Source organism: Heterodontus francisci, chromosome 7 (genome assembly GCF_036365525.1).
Source record: "Heterodontus francisci isolate sHetFra1 chromosome 7, sHetFra1.hap1, whole genome shotgun sequence".
Classification (NCBI taxonomy): Eukaryota; Metazoa; Chordata; class Chondrichthyes; order Heterodontiformes; family Heterodontidae; genus Heterodontus; species Heterodontus francisci.
Window position 1 is genome coordinate 23,375,956 of NC_090377.1, and position 16,502 is coordinate 23,392,457.

The 16,502-nt window shown below is 41.2% G+C and overlaps 1 protein-coding gene across 3 annotated transcripts in view; it reads left to right on the forward strand.

Moving 5' to 3' along the window:
- Positions 1-256: 256 nt before the first annotated feature.
- The window catches only part of ptpn4a (protein tyrosine phosphatase non-receptor type 4a), a 305,345-nt gene continuing 289,099 nt past the window's right edge, over positions 257-16,502 (forward strand). For 2 of the 3 annotated variants that reach the window (XM_068034877.1, XM_068034878.1), the window contains exon 1: positions 265-348. The gene's annotated coding sequence lies outside the window, so the exon portion shown is untranslated. Of the gene's footprint in view, positions 349-16,502 lie in introns of all 3 variants that reach the window. The other variant, XM_068034879.1, reaches the window with a different exon arrangement.

Genomic DNA, 16,502 nt, shown 5'->3' on the forward strand with positions numbered 1-16,502 from the left:
AGAAGCCGCGCGCATGCGCCCTTCGGGCTGGGAAAACTCATCGGAGAAGCCGCGCGCATGCGCCCTGTGGAGGAGGAAAAAAAATTGGCAGGAGCTTTGCAGTGAGTGGCGTTGGAATCGTTTAGGCCGAGAATCGAGACCGAGTTCAACTCGAGCGGAAGCGGAGCGACCCCGATTAACACTCTGTGCTACGTCCCTCCCCCCCCCCAAACCGGCCCCACGGCCTTCCCCACCACCCCCCCCCACACATCGACCGGCCAGCAGAGTGGGAGCCATGATGTAAAAGTGAAAGGGAGTGAGGAGGAGGAGGAGGAAGAACGGACGGAGAGTGGGATAGAAATCAACCAGGTACCTAGTAGGCGGGAGCGGCGGCTCAGCCCAACGGCACCGCGGGGCTCGAGACAGTGGCGGGAGGAGAGGGAGGGGGGGGGTGGGGAAGCGCAATGAACCCGGGGGGCTCGAGGCAGGCGGGGAAGGGGGGTGGGCAAGGCGCGTGGACGCTACACGGGCCCGGGGGGTGGGAGAGGTGGTGAGCAGCTTACAGCTGCTGGAGGAGTACAAGTAGAGTACAACCTTATTAGCAATGTAACTGCACGCTTGGTGGAGAGAGAGAGAGAGCAAATGAGTTACTGACTGTGTTATCAGCTGAGGCAGATTAAAACGTTGCTGTGCGCGTTGTGCAACAAATGGAGAAATGGTTTACTTACAACCACTGTAATGGGTTAATGGTGCAGTGTGGAGATAATGGGTCAGATCTGGTAATCTTTCCTTTTTTAAAAAACAAATGTGCGTTATATGTTGCACATGTTCAGAATGCGTGTAGTATTGAACGTGTTGCAGTACTGTTAAGTCCAGGGAGAGAACTGAAGACTTGAATACAAAATAAGTGAATGAGATCATGTTGATACTATTCACAGCAGGCATAATGGATGGTAGCACAGGTTATGATTTTTTGGGGTGGGAGGAATGAAATGTTGAAATGCAATGGGTGATATAAAAATGGGAAGTAAAATGTAAAATGATGCATCTGAGTGACACTTGGCAACCAGCAGGAGAGAGAACGAGCGAGGGCGGTGCAGTCGGAAAAGACCTGCAGTGTGTTACAGAACCTGTAACATGTACTGGTATCAACTGTATAGGTATGAATGAGAGTGGTAATGTATCATGACATTGGTAGTCAGAGAAGAAAATATTGTGGGAAATAAATAGTTTGTTAAAACAATTGTATAAAGCTGGAAATAAGTGCATGAGAAAATTGAGCATATTAGTGAAATCACTGAAACAGAACGTACAGCAATAATTCTGGAATGGATGAATGAAAGATTAGCTGATGTAGAGGCTCTATCAACAGCAGAGAAACTGGTGCAGTAAAGTCAATAGAGTATGAAGCAGGAAACAAGCAAATTCCTGCATTTTAAAATCTGTAACAGCAATAAGGGCAGTGATGCAAAGGAAAATGGACAGGCTGCATTTGGCTGTGTGTTCTGATGGCAGCAGTGGGATTATTAGGGAGTGAAGTGGTTGGAAATGTATGAATGAGAGTGGGAGGTACTGGCAGAAATTGCCAGTAGAGAGAGGAAAAAGCTACACCGGAGTCAAGGGGAAGGGATGTGTAACAGGAGGGATGTTGCTGTGTGGAATTCAGAGAGGAAGCCAGCTTATATATAGTATAAACAGGAATATTGCGATGGAGAAATGCTAAGGAAGGAAACTGGAAGCATATGAACTGACGTATACTTGCAATAGGATCAAGAATATTGTTGCAGTCAGAGCCTGCAGAGGGAACAGAGAGGCAAAGCAAAAATGGTGTATAATTAAACGTGTAAGGATGCTATAGGAGCTGCAGCCGTGGAAGGACTGGTGCTGGGAGGGAACTTGGGCAGTTGAAATTCCATGAATGAAAGGGATGGTGATTCTGAATGGAACAATGAGATGATAGTGGGATTTTAATAAAAGGGGAGAAAGTGAGGTTATAGAATGATTAAGAACAATATTGATGTGCTTTTTGCAAATGAAGGGCAGAGGTAACCTACTGGCAGTAGGGCTGTGGATGTTAAAATTATTTTTTGAACACTTCTGATAAAGGACCAGTAACAGCGAGCAGGAGAAATGCAAGCAAGCATATTGCTGCCTGACGTATTTAGAGGAAATGGAGATGAGCAAACCTTTGCTTGTAATGGAATGGATTAAGTTAAGCATTTAGGAACATAATTGAACCAAGTAGGTGGCTAGGAAGACTAGAGATGGTAGTTGTCCTATTTTTTCTTGTTTAATTTCTGTGTTTGTTTTTGCAGTGCAGATTGATTCATTTACTGGTGACCTTGAGGTGTCTGATTAGGCCATGAAAAATGTCTGGCCTTCTGTTTCGTATATTTTGAATAGGGACACAAATTTCAGACTTGAAACTCATTTTGTACTAGTATGTGATGTGTCTCGCTCAAAACATTGTACAAATTCTACACTAATGGGTTTCTTTACTCACCACCTTCTTTTCCTCCCTCTGATCAGATTATTGGGAATCAAAAGGGGGGAGGTCAATGTAAACACAGTGCTGAAAATAAAATTGAGGTCTGTTCCCCAGGCTAGTATAATTATTGAGTGTTTAACTTTTATCCACTTCATGCTTTGAAGGCTTCCAGTATGTAGATTTGTAGCTTCTGGTTAAACCCGAGGAAAATATGACTTGTCAAATGCACAGTGCAAAGACTTTTTGTGATGGATTGTTATAGAGTGGAAGCAGAGAACAGAATTGAGAAAATAGATATTGATTTGGGTCAGATGAAAACAGAGGAAAAATGGATGCTTGTGAATATGCAAAGGAATTTCTGGAAGATTGGACAGCAGTTTCACCTGTTAAGTTTTACCTGAGTTTAATTCAGTCTGAACCAATGGGATGAAAGTATATTCTGTAACTGTAAGAGCCTATTGTGAAATGAGCGTCAATCTGTTTCCCAGTTGGTATGGGATTACAGCACAAAACTGCCCAAAACAGATCGTCATTTTTCCTCAGTGGGGTTTTACAGATTATGGAAGTCAGCAAGTTAAGATTGATGGAGGACCAGATACACTTCTAAAACTGCGATTAATCCACATCGTTGGTGCAAAATTGAGTGAGCTTTGTCTTGTTGCGCTGTCATTGTTCTGGACGTGCCTGTTCTCCTTGATGAATTGAAAAAGAAATTGCCAAATGATATTAAAAAACAATTTCAAATGTTTCCAAGGGGTAGAAGTACTACTGGGTTAGGGATATATTGAGCTTTCATGTTCTATTTAAAGGAGAACTTAATTCTGAATTTTTATTAAAGCAGATAATCCAATCCTTGTTCTGAATATTACTCAATAGGTTTTAATAGTTCACCTCAAAATGTGCATTCTCTGGCAAGTCATGCAAATGTAAAAGGGAAGTGAGCAACTGCCATGACTTTCTCTTAGCTGATAAATTGTTACTTTCCCAAAAAAGCAAAGGGAAATTGATATGCTGGCCTTTGTACCTCCCTCACAGCTGTAGAGTGACATTTGCAGATGTTTGACTTGTTGTGGAAGAGTGCAGATGGGAGTGAGAGAGTAAAAGGAAAAAGACTTGCAATTATATAGCACTTTTCATGACCTCACGATGTCCGAAAGTGCTTTACAATAAATTAAGACGTACTTTTGCACTGTAGTCACTGTTGTAGGCAATATAGCTAATTTGAGCACAGCGATGTTGTTGTGGACAGATAATGTGTTTTTTAGTGATGTTGATTGTGGGATAAATATTGGTTTCCCTGCCCTTCACTATAGTGCCATGGGATCTTTTATGTCTACCTGAGAGAGTAGTCATGGCTTAGGTTTAATGTCTCATCCAGAAGATGGCACCTCTGAGGGTGCAGTACTCCCTCAGTGCTGCACTTGAGTGTCACTCTAGGTTTCTGTGCCCAATTCTCTGGACTATGACTTGAACCTGTAACTTTCTGGCTCAGGCGAGAGTGAGCCATGGTTGATACGTGAGTAATGAACACACAATTCAGAAATCACTTCATGTGCACGCATACAATAAAATATATTAAAACGGTACTGTCTAAGAAATGCTGCAATAGCAGTACCATGATCAGATTTTTAGAAGTATCTCCTGCTGGTCTGCCTTGAAAGCTCAAGCCTTGCCTCCAGGGACAAGTTTTGTTCACGATTCATGTCATTTTGGGTGGTGTGAATGGAAATTGAGCTTCATGCCAAAACAGTAAATGACATTGCTAGCATGATTTCAGAAATTTTTCAAGTTGAGGGCAGGTATGAACAGGAAGCAGAAACCATGATTGCTTGTTCAGCTTTTGTACCATTGAGAAACCTGTGCTGTAAGTTGGCAACTTGCTGCTGAACAATGAAACTCTTAGAACTGTGTTGTATACTGAAAATGGATGAAGTAGAACATTAATAAAAACAAGAAATGCTGGAACCACTCAGCAGGTCTGGCAGCATCGGTGGAACGAGAAGCAGGGTTAACGTTTCGGGTCAGTGACCCTTCTTCGGAACTAGCAAATATTAGAAATGTCAAAGGTTATAAGCAAGTGAGGCGGGGGTGGGGCAAAAGATAACAAAGGAGAAGGTGTAGATTGGACAAGGTCACATAGCTGACCAAAAGGTCATGGAACAAAGGCAAGCAATATGTTAATGGTGTGTTGAAAGACAAAGCATTAGTACAGAAAAGGTGTTAATGGACTGAAGGTTGAACAGCAGCAAGTCCAAACATGAAACAAAACAGTGGGTAAGCAAACTAAGATGAAATGAAATAAACATGAAAAAAAAGTTGTAAAAAAGAAAAAATAACTTAAAAATAAAATGGGGGGCCCATCATGCTCGGAAATGATTGAACTCAATGTTCAGTCCGGCAGGCTGTAGTGTGCCTAATCGGTAAATGAGATGCTGTTCCTCGAGCTTGCGTTGATGCTCACTGGAACATTGCAGCAATCTCAGGACAGAGATGTGAGCATGAGAGCAGGGGGGAGTGTTGAAAGGGCAAGCAACCGGAAGCTCAGGGTCCTGCTTGCAGACTGAGTGGAGGTGTTCCGCAAAGCGGTCACCCAGTCTGCGCTTGGTCTCCCCAATGTAGAGGAGACCACGTTGCGAGCAGCGAATACAGTATACTACATTGAAAGAAGTACAAGTAAATCGCTGCTTCACCTGAAAGGAGTGTTTGGGGCCTGGGATAGTGAGGAGAGAGGAGGTAAATGGGCAGGTATTACACCTCCTGCGATTGCAGGGGAAGGTGCCATGGGATGGGGACGAGGTGGTGGGGGTAATGGAGGAGTGGACCAGGGTGTCGCAGAGGGAACGATCCCTTCGGAATGCTGACGAGAAGGGAGGGGAAGATGCGTTTGGTAGTGGCATCACGCTGAAGGTGGTGGAAATGGCGGAGGATGATCCTTTGGATATGGAGGCTGATGGGGTGGAAAGTGAGGACAAGGGGTTCTGGGAGGGAGGGGAAGGGGTGAGGGTAGAGGTGCGGGAAATGGGCCGGACACGGTTGAGGGCCCTGTCAACAACAGTGGGGGGGAATCCTCGGTTGAGAAAAAAGAAGGTCATATCAGAAGCACCGTCATGGAAGGTAGCATCATCACAGCAGATGCGTCGGAGACGGAGAAACTGGGAGAATGGAATGGAGTCCTTACAGGAGGTAGGGTGTGAAGAAGTGTAGTCGAGGTAGCTGTGGGAGTCAGTGGGCTTATAATGGATATTAGTAGACAACCTATCCCCACAGATGGAGACAGAGGAAGTCGAGGAAGGGAACAGAAGTGTCAGATGTCAGAATTATTATTGTAGTAGAACATTAATTTGTCCTAATGGGTAGAGCTAGATTAGGCTGTTAGATTTAAAAAAAAAAGTCAGTCTTTGGGCAGCACAGTGGCGCAGTGGTTAGCACCGCAGCCTCACAGCTCCAGGGACTCTGGTTCGATTCTAGGTACTGCCTGTGCGGAGTTTGCAAGTTCTCGTTGTGACCGTGTGAGTTTTCGCCGGGTGCTCTGGTTTCCTCCCACAGCCAAAGACTTGCAGGTGATGGGTAAGATTAGATTAGATTAGAGATACAGCACTGAAACAGGCCCTTCGGCCCACCGAGTCTGTGCCGAACATCAACCACCCATTTATACTAATGCTACACTAATCCCATATTCCTACCAAACATCCCCACCTGTCCCTACATTCCCTACCACCTACCTATACTAGTGACAATTTATACTGGCCAATTTACCTATCAACCTGCAAGTCTTTTGGCTTGTGGGAGGAAACCGGAGCACCCGGAGAAAACCCACGCAGACACAGGGAGAACTTGCAAACTCCACACAGGCAGTACCCGGAATCGAACCCGGGTCCCTGGAGCTGTGAGGCTGCGGTGCTAACCACTGCGCCACTGTGCCGCCCTGGGTAAATTGGCCATTATAAATTGCCCCTAGTGTAGGTAGGTGGTAGGGAATATGGGATTACTGTTATAAATGGGTATAAATGGGTGGTTGTTGGTCGTCACAGACTCGGTGGGCTGAAGGGCCTGTTTCAGTGCTGTATCTCTAAAATAAAAAAAAGTATAATTGTAGAGAAAAAGCAATTATTTGGCAAAACCTTTTGGCAATAATTCATTGTAGAACTGGTCATGAAGTTTATCTGAGTTTGAATTTTTTTTTTAATTTATATTTTTTGTTGGTGTGGCCTGGATTGTGCCAGCTACAAAAATCTGAACTACAGATACTTTGTGGTTGCTTGTCAGATGTTTTCTAAACCAGGAGTGTAAAAAGGTACCTTTAGAAAGGACTTAATTGTCAGCTTTTGGAAATGAATGAAGTTGTAGTTTAGATAGTGAAATGTCTGGACAAGAAATAGAGTATCATTATCAATGACTGTTCTAATTAAGTGGCTGTGACTGGTCTACCACAGGGATTGGTTCTGGGACTTGTGCTGCAATATTTAGAATGAGTATTGCAAAAAAAATTTAAGTTTGTAGATGTCATTGTCTGGAAAAGAATATTCTGAGGAGAATGACAAAATTCAGAGATCTGTAAACTTATCTGGCTGAATAAATAAACTATTGACATTTTTATTTTTAAAATTTCACATGAGTACTGTTATGGTAGATCAGAAAAAATGCCTAAAGTTAAAAGTATAATTTGTGCAAAACCAGTTATTTCAGTTAAATTTAAACAAGAGATACAGAGGCTGTTCGAAACATTGGATCACTTTTGGGACATTATTGCTGTGTGTGCTTCAGAAACAAGAAAGGTAGCAAGAATGACCTAAAAACCTGAAGCATTGAGGAGACTAAAAGTAAACCTGGTTGCATTGGGGAGGTAGTTTTTTTGCATGGGCGATGCTTGAATCCTGACTTTAAGATGATGAATGGGATCGATCAGATAGGCAGTCTTTTGCTTTTGCCAAACCAAATTCGATCTGAGGTTATGATTTGTAAGCTTACAAAAGCCATAAGCATGAGAAGTTGGTAGTCATATTTTGGAGTTTATGTTTGCAGTGTACTATTCCCCAAATTGGATGCTGACCTTGACAGTCACAGCAGGAAAGGATTGATAATGGGATCTGTGATGAAGAGCAGCCTGATTCAGTTCTGAAAGTGACTAAAATTATCTGAATGTCCTACGTTTCTTAATATTTGTAGCAAGGCTACAGAAATTGATAGCATTAGGAAAAGCATCATAGGAAAGCTTTTTTAAAGAATATACTTCCTTTTATATAGCACCCTATCGCATCAGCATCTCAAAGCAATTTATGGCGTGACTGTTAGTTAAGCAAAAGCAGCAGCCATTCTGAGCGAGCAATCTCTCTGGCAAAGCAGTGAAATGAATGGCCACTGTTTATTTTGTGGTATCATCTGTTGTAGAAGTATTGGTCAGTATACTGGAAGAAGTTCCTGCTCTTGAAATAATGCCATACGATGTTAAAGAACAACAGCAGCTTGAATTTATGTAACAGCTTTAATATAGCAAATTTTCTCAAGCTACTTCATGATGTGTAAGCAGATAAAAATGGATTCTGGCCAAAGAATGAAGGATTAGGAGCAGTGACTAAAAGCTTGATACAAAGAGGTGGCTTTAGGAAGGGTCTTAAAGGAGGAAAATTTGGTGATGAGGAAGAGGATTGTATGGAGGGAATTCCAGAGTATGGAGCCTAGACAGCTGAAGGCATGGCTGCCAATGGTGGAGCAAAGGATTGGATACACAAGAGGTCAGAGTCAGAGGAGCTGTGTTCTGGAGGAGATTAGAGAGAGAGGGACATGGCCATGAAGGGACATGATCGACAGGGATGGAAATTTTAATTTTGAAGCGTTGAGGGATCGTATAGGTCAGAAAGGACTCGGTGATGGGTAAAAGTGTAGGATAGGATACAGGTAGTACAGTTTTGGATGAGCTGAAGTTTACAGAGCATGCAGCTGGCCTTTAAGAATAGTTTTACTGTACTTCTCAAAGGACCTTGGCTTATAAGATATATCCTTTTATATTCTAGCAATGCATTACCTGGGCTTTTGTTTGCATTGGAATGTATTGTTTGTATTAGTAAGATTCTTTCTGAAGCTTATACGAAGTGCCTGTGCATGGGAAGTGCAAGGAGTTGAATACTGCATGGATGTTGAAGACCAGATACTGAATTCAGAGCTATATAGTTATATAAGTTTGTTTTGCATAATTGCATGGAATTCAGTGGGAGTTTTACCACTACAAACCACATCAGTTTTGTTGGTATATATCAAAGGAACTGAAAGTAACAGCGGCTTAAGATATTGCTTTGTTGCATTTTAATTAGTGGGATTGTGATGGTGTTATAAAATGGAACACCATCCTTTGTCTGTGCTGATAATATCAAATGCAGTAGGAAGAATGGGGGGTTACACAACTTGAAGGAGCATTCCATCCCATGGCTTCTGTATCTTTTTAACTAAAGGATAAGTTAGTGGTTCTTACCCCCCAATAATAAATTAAAGCTCGTTTGCATTTATTTGGTGGGTATTTCAGATTTTTTGTTTAAAAAGTTCGGATTTCAGAGGTACTGCTAGCTCTGGTCTTTCCCTTCTGTAGCTCAAAAAACATTCCCAGCTAAATGGAGTGGTGGGCAGTCTACACGCAATGATGTTGATCTGGCACTCTGCAGTTAATATATTAAAGCAGTGCATTGACCCTTAAGTTGACTGATTTAAGTGTAACATTAAGGGGTGTCTGCCAGTTGCAAACCCTCCATATTGCTGCATTTTGAGTTCAGAGGGCATTTTAATAGTTATTTTTAAAACTGATTCGAAACCCATCATGAGTGTGGGCAGGCCTTTTTTTAGTGCCATTGTCACACATCTTCAACCAACCACTAAGAGATCCACAGAGTTATGTCTAATAGAGAGAATATCTACCAATTGATCAACAATTTACCAAAATATTTTTGGTTTGGATACTCAAATGTAAAGCGTGCACTCTGGCTATAACGACCACTCCCGCAATGTGTTTTTAGTTGGCTTTCGAACATGAAGTCAAAATATATAATGGGAAAGGTCAACGTGGCACCATGACTTCCTGCACTTGGCCTTTATATGGCTAGATTCACTGTGCTTTTAAGCGGCAACAACTTGTATTTATATAGTGCCTTTAACGTACTAAAATGTTCCAAGGTGTTTCAAAGGAGTGTTTTCAAACAAAATTCAGTGCCATGCTACATGAAATATTAAGGCAGATGACCAAATGCTTGGTCAAAGATATTGGCTTACAGTCTCTATAGTTCAGAGCACGAACCTTTTCAATTTTTTTTTGAGCATTTATCTGTTTTCCCCTTGAGGGGTTAGATTAAATGTTTTGGGTCCTTGGCATGATCAAAACCTTTCATATTGGAAACAACGATGCCATTCTGCCTGGTGCATTGTAAATTCTAAAGAATCGTAACTTCACAAAAGATTATCTAATAGAATGCTGCAAACAGTGTGGAAATATTTCTCAGATATAACAGTGTTACATTATTAACAAATTAATGAATCTATTATTTTGGGATTAGTAATCACGATAGAAGCAGTACAGAGATTGAATATGCCACTTTGTTTATCGCTTCTGCAAGCTCTGTAAACACTCACTGTTTAAGTAAGATTTAATGTTGGGGCCTGGTATTGATGGAATGTATTGTATGCTATAAAGTTTTCTTAATTTCTAAGGAAAATGGATAAGATAAACAAAAAATGGATTAATCTGTAACCTTACAAGTGGAACGCTAGCTTAAAAGGTTGACTTTCGTAATGCCGGTTATGTCACTATCACCATTTCTAGAGCCCGCAGTGGAGCTGGAGAATGAATTTTGGTTTTGTACAGTGGCCAGAAAATGTTAATATGCCTGAACATTTTAAAGTAAAATCTGGTCACTGAAGCTGAAAATTCTCTCTAGCTCCTTGTATCAATGTTAATTCAGTTTGTATCAGAGTGAAAAGTTGACTTCTGTAAGCTTGCACTCCAGCATTATAACTAGGGTAATCTGAGAACCCATTGGGCTTTCCTTCCACACTGTTGACTTAAGGAAAAGAAAACTAAATTGTGGCTGTCATGGCAGATATATGCCAGCGACCTATGTGTTTCATATCAGTTGTGTGATTAATGTACACCGATGGATTGATGTGATTTAATCACTAAGTTTGAGTGATTTTTTTTTGTTAATGACTAGCAACAGTAACTGTGTTAAAGTAAATCTGGGTTTATGTGACTGCTGGGAACTTCCCAAGCTTCAAACTCATCGCGTAATACTGCTTGACTTGTAATCACTCCCATGCATCCATTATCCTCCAAATGATTACTGACTATCATTATTGACTAGTGTAGTTTTAATATTTGCTTTCTGCTGGCCATAATCTGTGCATTAAATAGTTTGTAACTTCAAAACTAATTATTTCCATGGCTCTGAAATGTTCCTATTTTCACACAAGTTCCAATTTCTTAATTTTATCTTATGGGTAAAATATCACTCAAAACTTGGAAAAGTTGGGTCTTTCAATAACCATAGTTTTCATTGTCCCTTTTAAAATAAAGCAACATCCCAAGGCACTTCGCAATTATGCTTCAAGAAAACTGATTGTCCAAATCTATTCCTTCAAAGGTGTTCAATGTTTTTTAAGGGAGAAGAGGGTAGCAAAGGGGTTTAGGAAGGGCCTTCTAGTGAGTAGGAGTAGATGAAGACTGTACTACTAGTGATTGGGCAAAAGGAGAGGTACACAGGAACAGAACATTGAGGGAGTCTTTTGGCAGCGATGACTCATGAAGGGTTCAGTTGCAGCGCTTGAGGAAAAGGAACAATTGAAAGCAGCTAATAAACTGAGTTGAGCAAATGGGATTGAGGGAGCAAAGATAGGTAACGTGGATGATTTGCTTGGAGACGATGGGAGTTGGCTGAGAAGCTGCAAAAGGAGAGATTCAGGACTAGAATGAGGGGGTTGGTGGAGGTGGGAGGCAAGTGGATGATGTGGCAGAAGCAACTGCACTTATGGTCTTTCTTTTGGGGGCACAAATCCATGAACTCCTGATGGTTGGTGTTTGAAGTGGCATTATAAAGGACAGAAAAGAGGTGTTCATAGAGATAGTCAATTGTGGTGGAAAGGAGCCAAGGATGGTCCTTGTCCTTCAGGATCCTGGAGTAAAAATTGGTTTGGCTGTGCAGAATCAACATAGCACAGGACAGGGTCATTTTAAATACCTTAATTAGATTACCTTTCAACCATCTAACCTCAAAGGAATACAAACCAAGTTTATGAAACCTGCCCTCAAATGAACCATTTAACCTTGAGTTAAAGCAACTTACTATGTTTAGTGAATCACAGCAAAGTGTGATTTGATGAAGCCAGATATGGTGATTGATGACTAGGCCAGCTATGCACCAGGTACACACGTTTGCACCACTTTGACTTGAGGACAATGGAATCTATAAGTAAGGGAGTAACAGTGGTGAGAGACTGGGGAAAAGGTGTGTCACACAGACAGCGTGGTTATCATATCAACAATATTAAATGCCATGATGGGTGGAAGGCTAAAGGAAATCTGAGAATCAGTTCCAGCAGTAATTTTCATTGCAAAATTTGACTAATTTTCACTCTGATCTTGGATATCTGCTCTCTAACTGCACTGTAACCTAAGTGAAATACACAGTGGATTGTAGAGAGCTGTCATAATCTGTGACAATCTTTAGATTGCGGAGGTAGGCCAAGAGCATCTGCTTCACAAGTACTGAGGGTTAGAATGGCCTATAGCTGAACTGACCATTAATAAAACATGTTTTTCCCTCTTCATCTTGAGATGCAGCTGGAGGCACTCTAGTTGAATAAAATGCTTGTTTGCACTTCCAATAATCTTCTAGTGGAATGTCCTAAGGAAGAATCTGGAAATATATACTAAGAGCTTTCAAATACAGTAAATAGATGATTTGGGGCTGTATGTTCACCTTGAGAACATGGATTCTGTTCAACCAAAATAAATAGTATCACCAATTTAAATTATTGCAAATAATCCTCAATGCAGGAAGAAAAAATAGCTTTCTTGATGCCTTGCAGACTGAGTGCAATTTGTGCAGCTATATATTTAAAGGCAGAATTGAAATGAAGATTCCAGATGGCAAGAGTGGATCAGGCCGCAAGTCATGGCTTCAACTTGGAATAGTTGACTTTGAACCCTGAGGAATCTACAATGCTCAGTATTGTCCATGAACACAGGGAGGGAATTGAGTGGACGTACAAGAGATCTTGAATTATAGGACAGCATCTGCACATAAAAGGACCTTTGTACTCTCTCACTTTCCTTAAACATCCTGAGTATCTTATTTTAGGTGATAAAGATTCAAGTGTGAAGGCTATTAAAACTAGGGCAAAGAGATCTTCTCATTCCTTGGATGTCCAGAGGTTTGTCTGGTGACCAGAGAAATTATGAATTAAAGATAAACATTTCCAATGAAGGTATCATTAGAATTGACAACCACTCAGAAAAATAAAATCTCGACATTTGATCAAAGATCTTTGCTGCAATTAAGAAAAAAGAACTACCATTGCAACCTATTTAGTCTCCCTCATGTGAATGATAAAGCAAGGAGATAGTAGAATGAAGGGTAGGTAGTTACTTAGATCTTAGAGTAGGTTAAAGGTTCGGCACAACATCGTGGGCCGAAGGGCCTGTACTGTGCTGTACTGTTCTATGTTCTATAACTAAATTATAGAAGGAGATTCTCCCACAAGCATCCCTTTTAATATTCATTAAAATTCACCACCTTCCTGGAAGCAGTCTTAAGTGGAATGTCGTGGCTGACCACAAGATTAGAAGAAACATCTCCAGTCGTGAAGTTGACTGTCAGCCACTCGTGACTTACCTTGGCCAGCCTCGCTTGCTGAGAGACGTATCAGAATCACATGGCTGGTCATGACATGTCTATTTCTGTGAAATGAAAAGAACATCTGAGCTGGTTGTGCCTATACAGCATAGCTGCATCATACAGTTGTCAAATATAAATGCTATACTTTTTGTTATTTATATGTTGGTGTATGAATGGGACCTCATGTTCACTGGTCATAAACCTAATGTAAGTTATACTTTATATATTGGGTTTTATGATGTATGTTGGAAATGTATGTCGGGGCGGGGCAGTGGTTAGCACCGCAGCCTCACAGCTCCAGGGACCCGGGCTCGATTCTGGGTACTGCCCGTGCAGGTCTCCCTGTGACCGCGTGGGTTTTCACCGGGTGCTCCGGTTTCCACCCACAGCCAAAGACTTGCAGGTGATAGGTAAATTGGCTGTTGTAAATTGCCCCTAGTGTAGGTAGGTGGTAGGGAATATGGGATTACTGTAGGGTTAGGATAAATGGGTGGTTGTTGGTCGGCACAGACTCGGTGGGCCGAAGGACCTGTTTCAGTGCTGTATCTCTAAATAAAAAAACTAAAAATAAATAAAAATAAAATAAATAAGTGCTACTGCAAATCTGATTTAAGACGATTAGCATTCTTGGGGGTTTGGGTGTGGGCATTCTTGTGGGGGGGGGCTGCCTGGTTTTATTTGCTGAGTGAATGGAGATAAGCATCAGAAGCTTCTCCAAACAAAAGATGATCATGACTTTTTAATGCAGCTGATGCAGGACTAATATTAATGATCCTTGCAAACAGTTCTGTAAGAAGATATAGTGATATGTTTTTTTTAAATCTGAAAAGCTGATTTTCTCCTAACCAGTTAATGTCTAGAACATTTCAATCAGTAATATAGGCATTGCTTGTATGTATATATTTTTTTTATTCATGGGACGTGGGCATCACTGGCTATGCCAGCATTTATTGCCCATCCCTAATTGCCCTTGAGAAGGTGGTGGTGAGCTGCCTTCTTGAACCGCTGCAGTCCATGTGAGGTAGGTACACCCACAATGCTGTTAGGAAGGGAGTTCCGGGATTTTGACCCAAATATGCGTGCTACAACCTGAAACTTGTCCTTAGCATGTTTTCTTTTAGTCAAAATGTTCAAATTTTACATTTATTTTCAGGTTTATTTTTGGTCACTAAGTTGAGTGAAGTCATTGCTGAAGAGAACATTTTCCACCTTTCCAACCAATTGTTAGCAGTGAGCACTGCAAGAGGACTGTCAGATTGTTGCAAGCGCCCTATTCAGTCCTATCAAATGCCTCCGGGTTGTCTTGCATTAGGTGTATACAGCTGATGCCAGATGCACCTCTTCTGTTGGCACCACTCCCAAATATAATCAACCTGACCTCCAGAAAACTGGCAGCTTTGGGTCTACAAATCTGCCAACAGATCAAATGCCATTGATTGTGCAAAGTAAACAGTGGTAGTCGCACATGTCCACACAACCTTGTTAATCTGGTCTCGTTATGTGATGGAACCTAGCTATGATGACTGGCACCCAATGCTGAATCTGAAAAGGGTGTGATGTACCAGGGTAGGAGAATGCACCAGCCAATCATCTTATGGTCGAATCAGATGTGCCATTTTTTGCCTGCTACAAACATGGAAAACCCAGTAGACTTCAGTGCATCACACATGGGGGCTTTAGACAGTGATTGAATGGGATGCAGGATGGGAAAGGGTGACTGAGAAGATTTCTGGAGAGGTGGGATGAAGAATTTAGATTCATTTTTATCCCCTTCAGATCCCAATTGGTCCTTTAGTCTGCTCCTTAAAACTGTGCTTTGCAGTATCAAAATGATTTCCCTCCCCCCTTTTTGTTCATCATTTGTGGAGAAAATAAATACTTCTGATTTGAAAGCTCAGATTCTGCTACTTCAAAACATTTTTCTTGTAAAATTATTGTTTTTCTTTTATCCTTCCTGTTACCAATGGGTGGGAGGAGAATCTGAATCTTGCTGTGAATCACTGGCATGTTGGATTTCCAAGGAATACCTCTTACTGGTCTGGATCTTCAAAAGTCAAATTATGTATTCACATATCAGCCAAGTGGCAAAGACGGCCTTCTTTCCCGAAGAGATTTGTTTCCTTTTTAACAGAAAAAAAAGTATTTGTTCTGCACTACTTTCACACCACAGATTACATTCAGTTCAAGCCACAATAATCTGTATGTAATTTGATGTAAATTATATTTTGTTTCTTAAATTAGGGCATGTACACATTCCAAAAAAGTGAGCCAGGATGCTTAGTGTGGTGTTGTAAAGGGGCGAGGTAGCACATTAAATGTCAGGTAGCTTTATTTTTAGGAGCTATTTAGATTGTTTCATACCCTTTGTAGTGGTAGCCATAGCCTCAGGCATTCAAAACCACAAATGAGGTGGTGAGTGGAATGTCTTGTTAATGCATAAAACATCATATTGCAGCAGTAATTTCTTGTCTTAAGGTGGGGTATCTATTGCACAATGTAGCTGGAACCGAAAGTTTGTTTCAATGTATTTACTTCCCAAAAAAATTACTTTAAGGTTTGGGTCATAGTGGGTTAGCACATAGTATTGCCTTCTGCTCACTGCTGAGCACAGTAGATGGGGCTATCCAGATGTGGTATATTAGGTCCATTGGCTAGACTTTTGATATATGTAATCAAGAGCCATGAATGCTATACACTGTCGGTGAAAGGTAATTAATTTTTTTCAAGAATATTTTTGATGCATACTAAATTGAACTTATGTGAGCTGACTGCACTGTCTTTTGTGAACAGGAAAGAATGATTTGGACTGTGAAACTCCTAACAAATTTGCAGGAGTTGCAATTAGTTAAAGAAGTAAAGGACCTTCCCTTCCCTGGTGACCCAGTCAAGGTAGACAAGAACTTCCTCAACTAGGAAAGTCTGAAAGTGCATGACAGAACTGGGGAGGGGTGTTGGTCAGTGATATAAAATCCTTTTACTGGCACCTCTTGAAACATCTCAGTGCTTGGGGAAGGAATGAGTTGCAGTAGGAGAGACACTGCTAGAACAAAGTCCTCAGCTATGAAAAAGAATATTCAGACTTAGGAGAGAATTGAGGAGAAATGAAAGAGGAGATCAAACTATTTGGAGGCAACTTTAGTAATGGAGAAATAAAAACAAGAAAT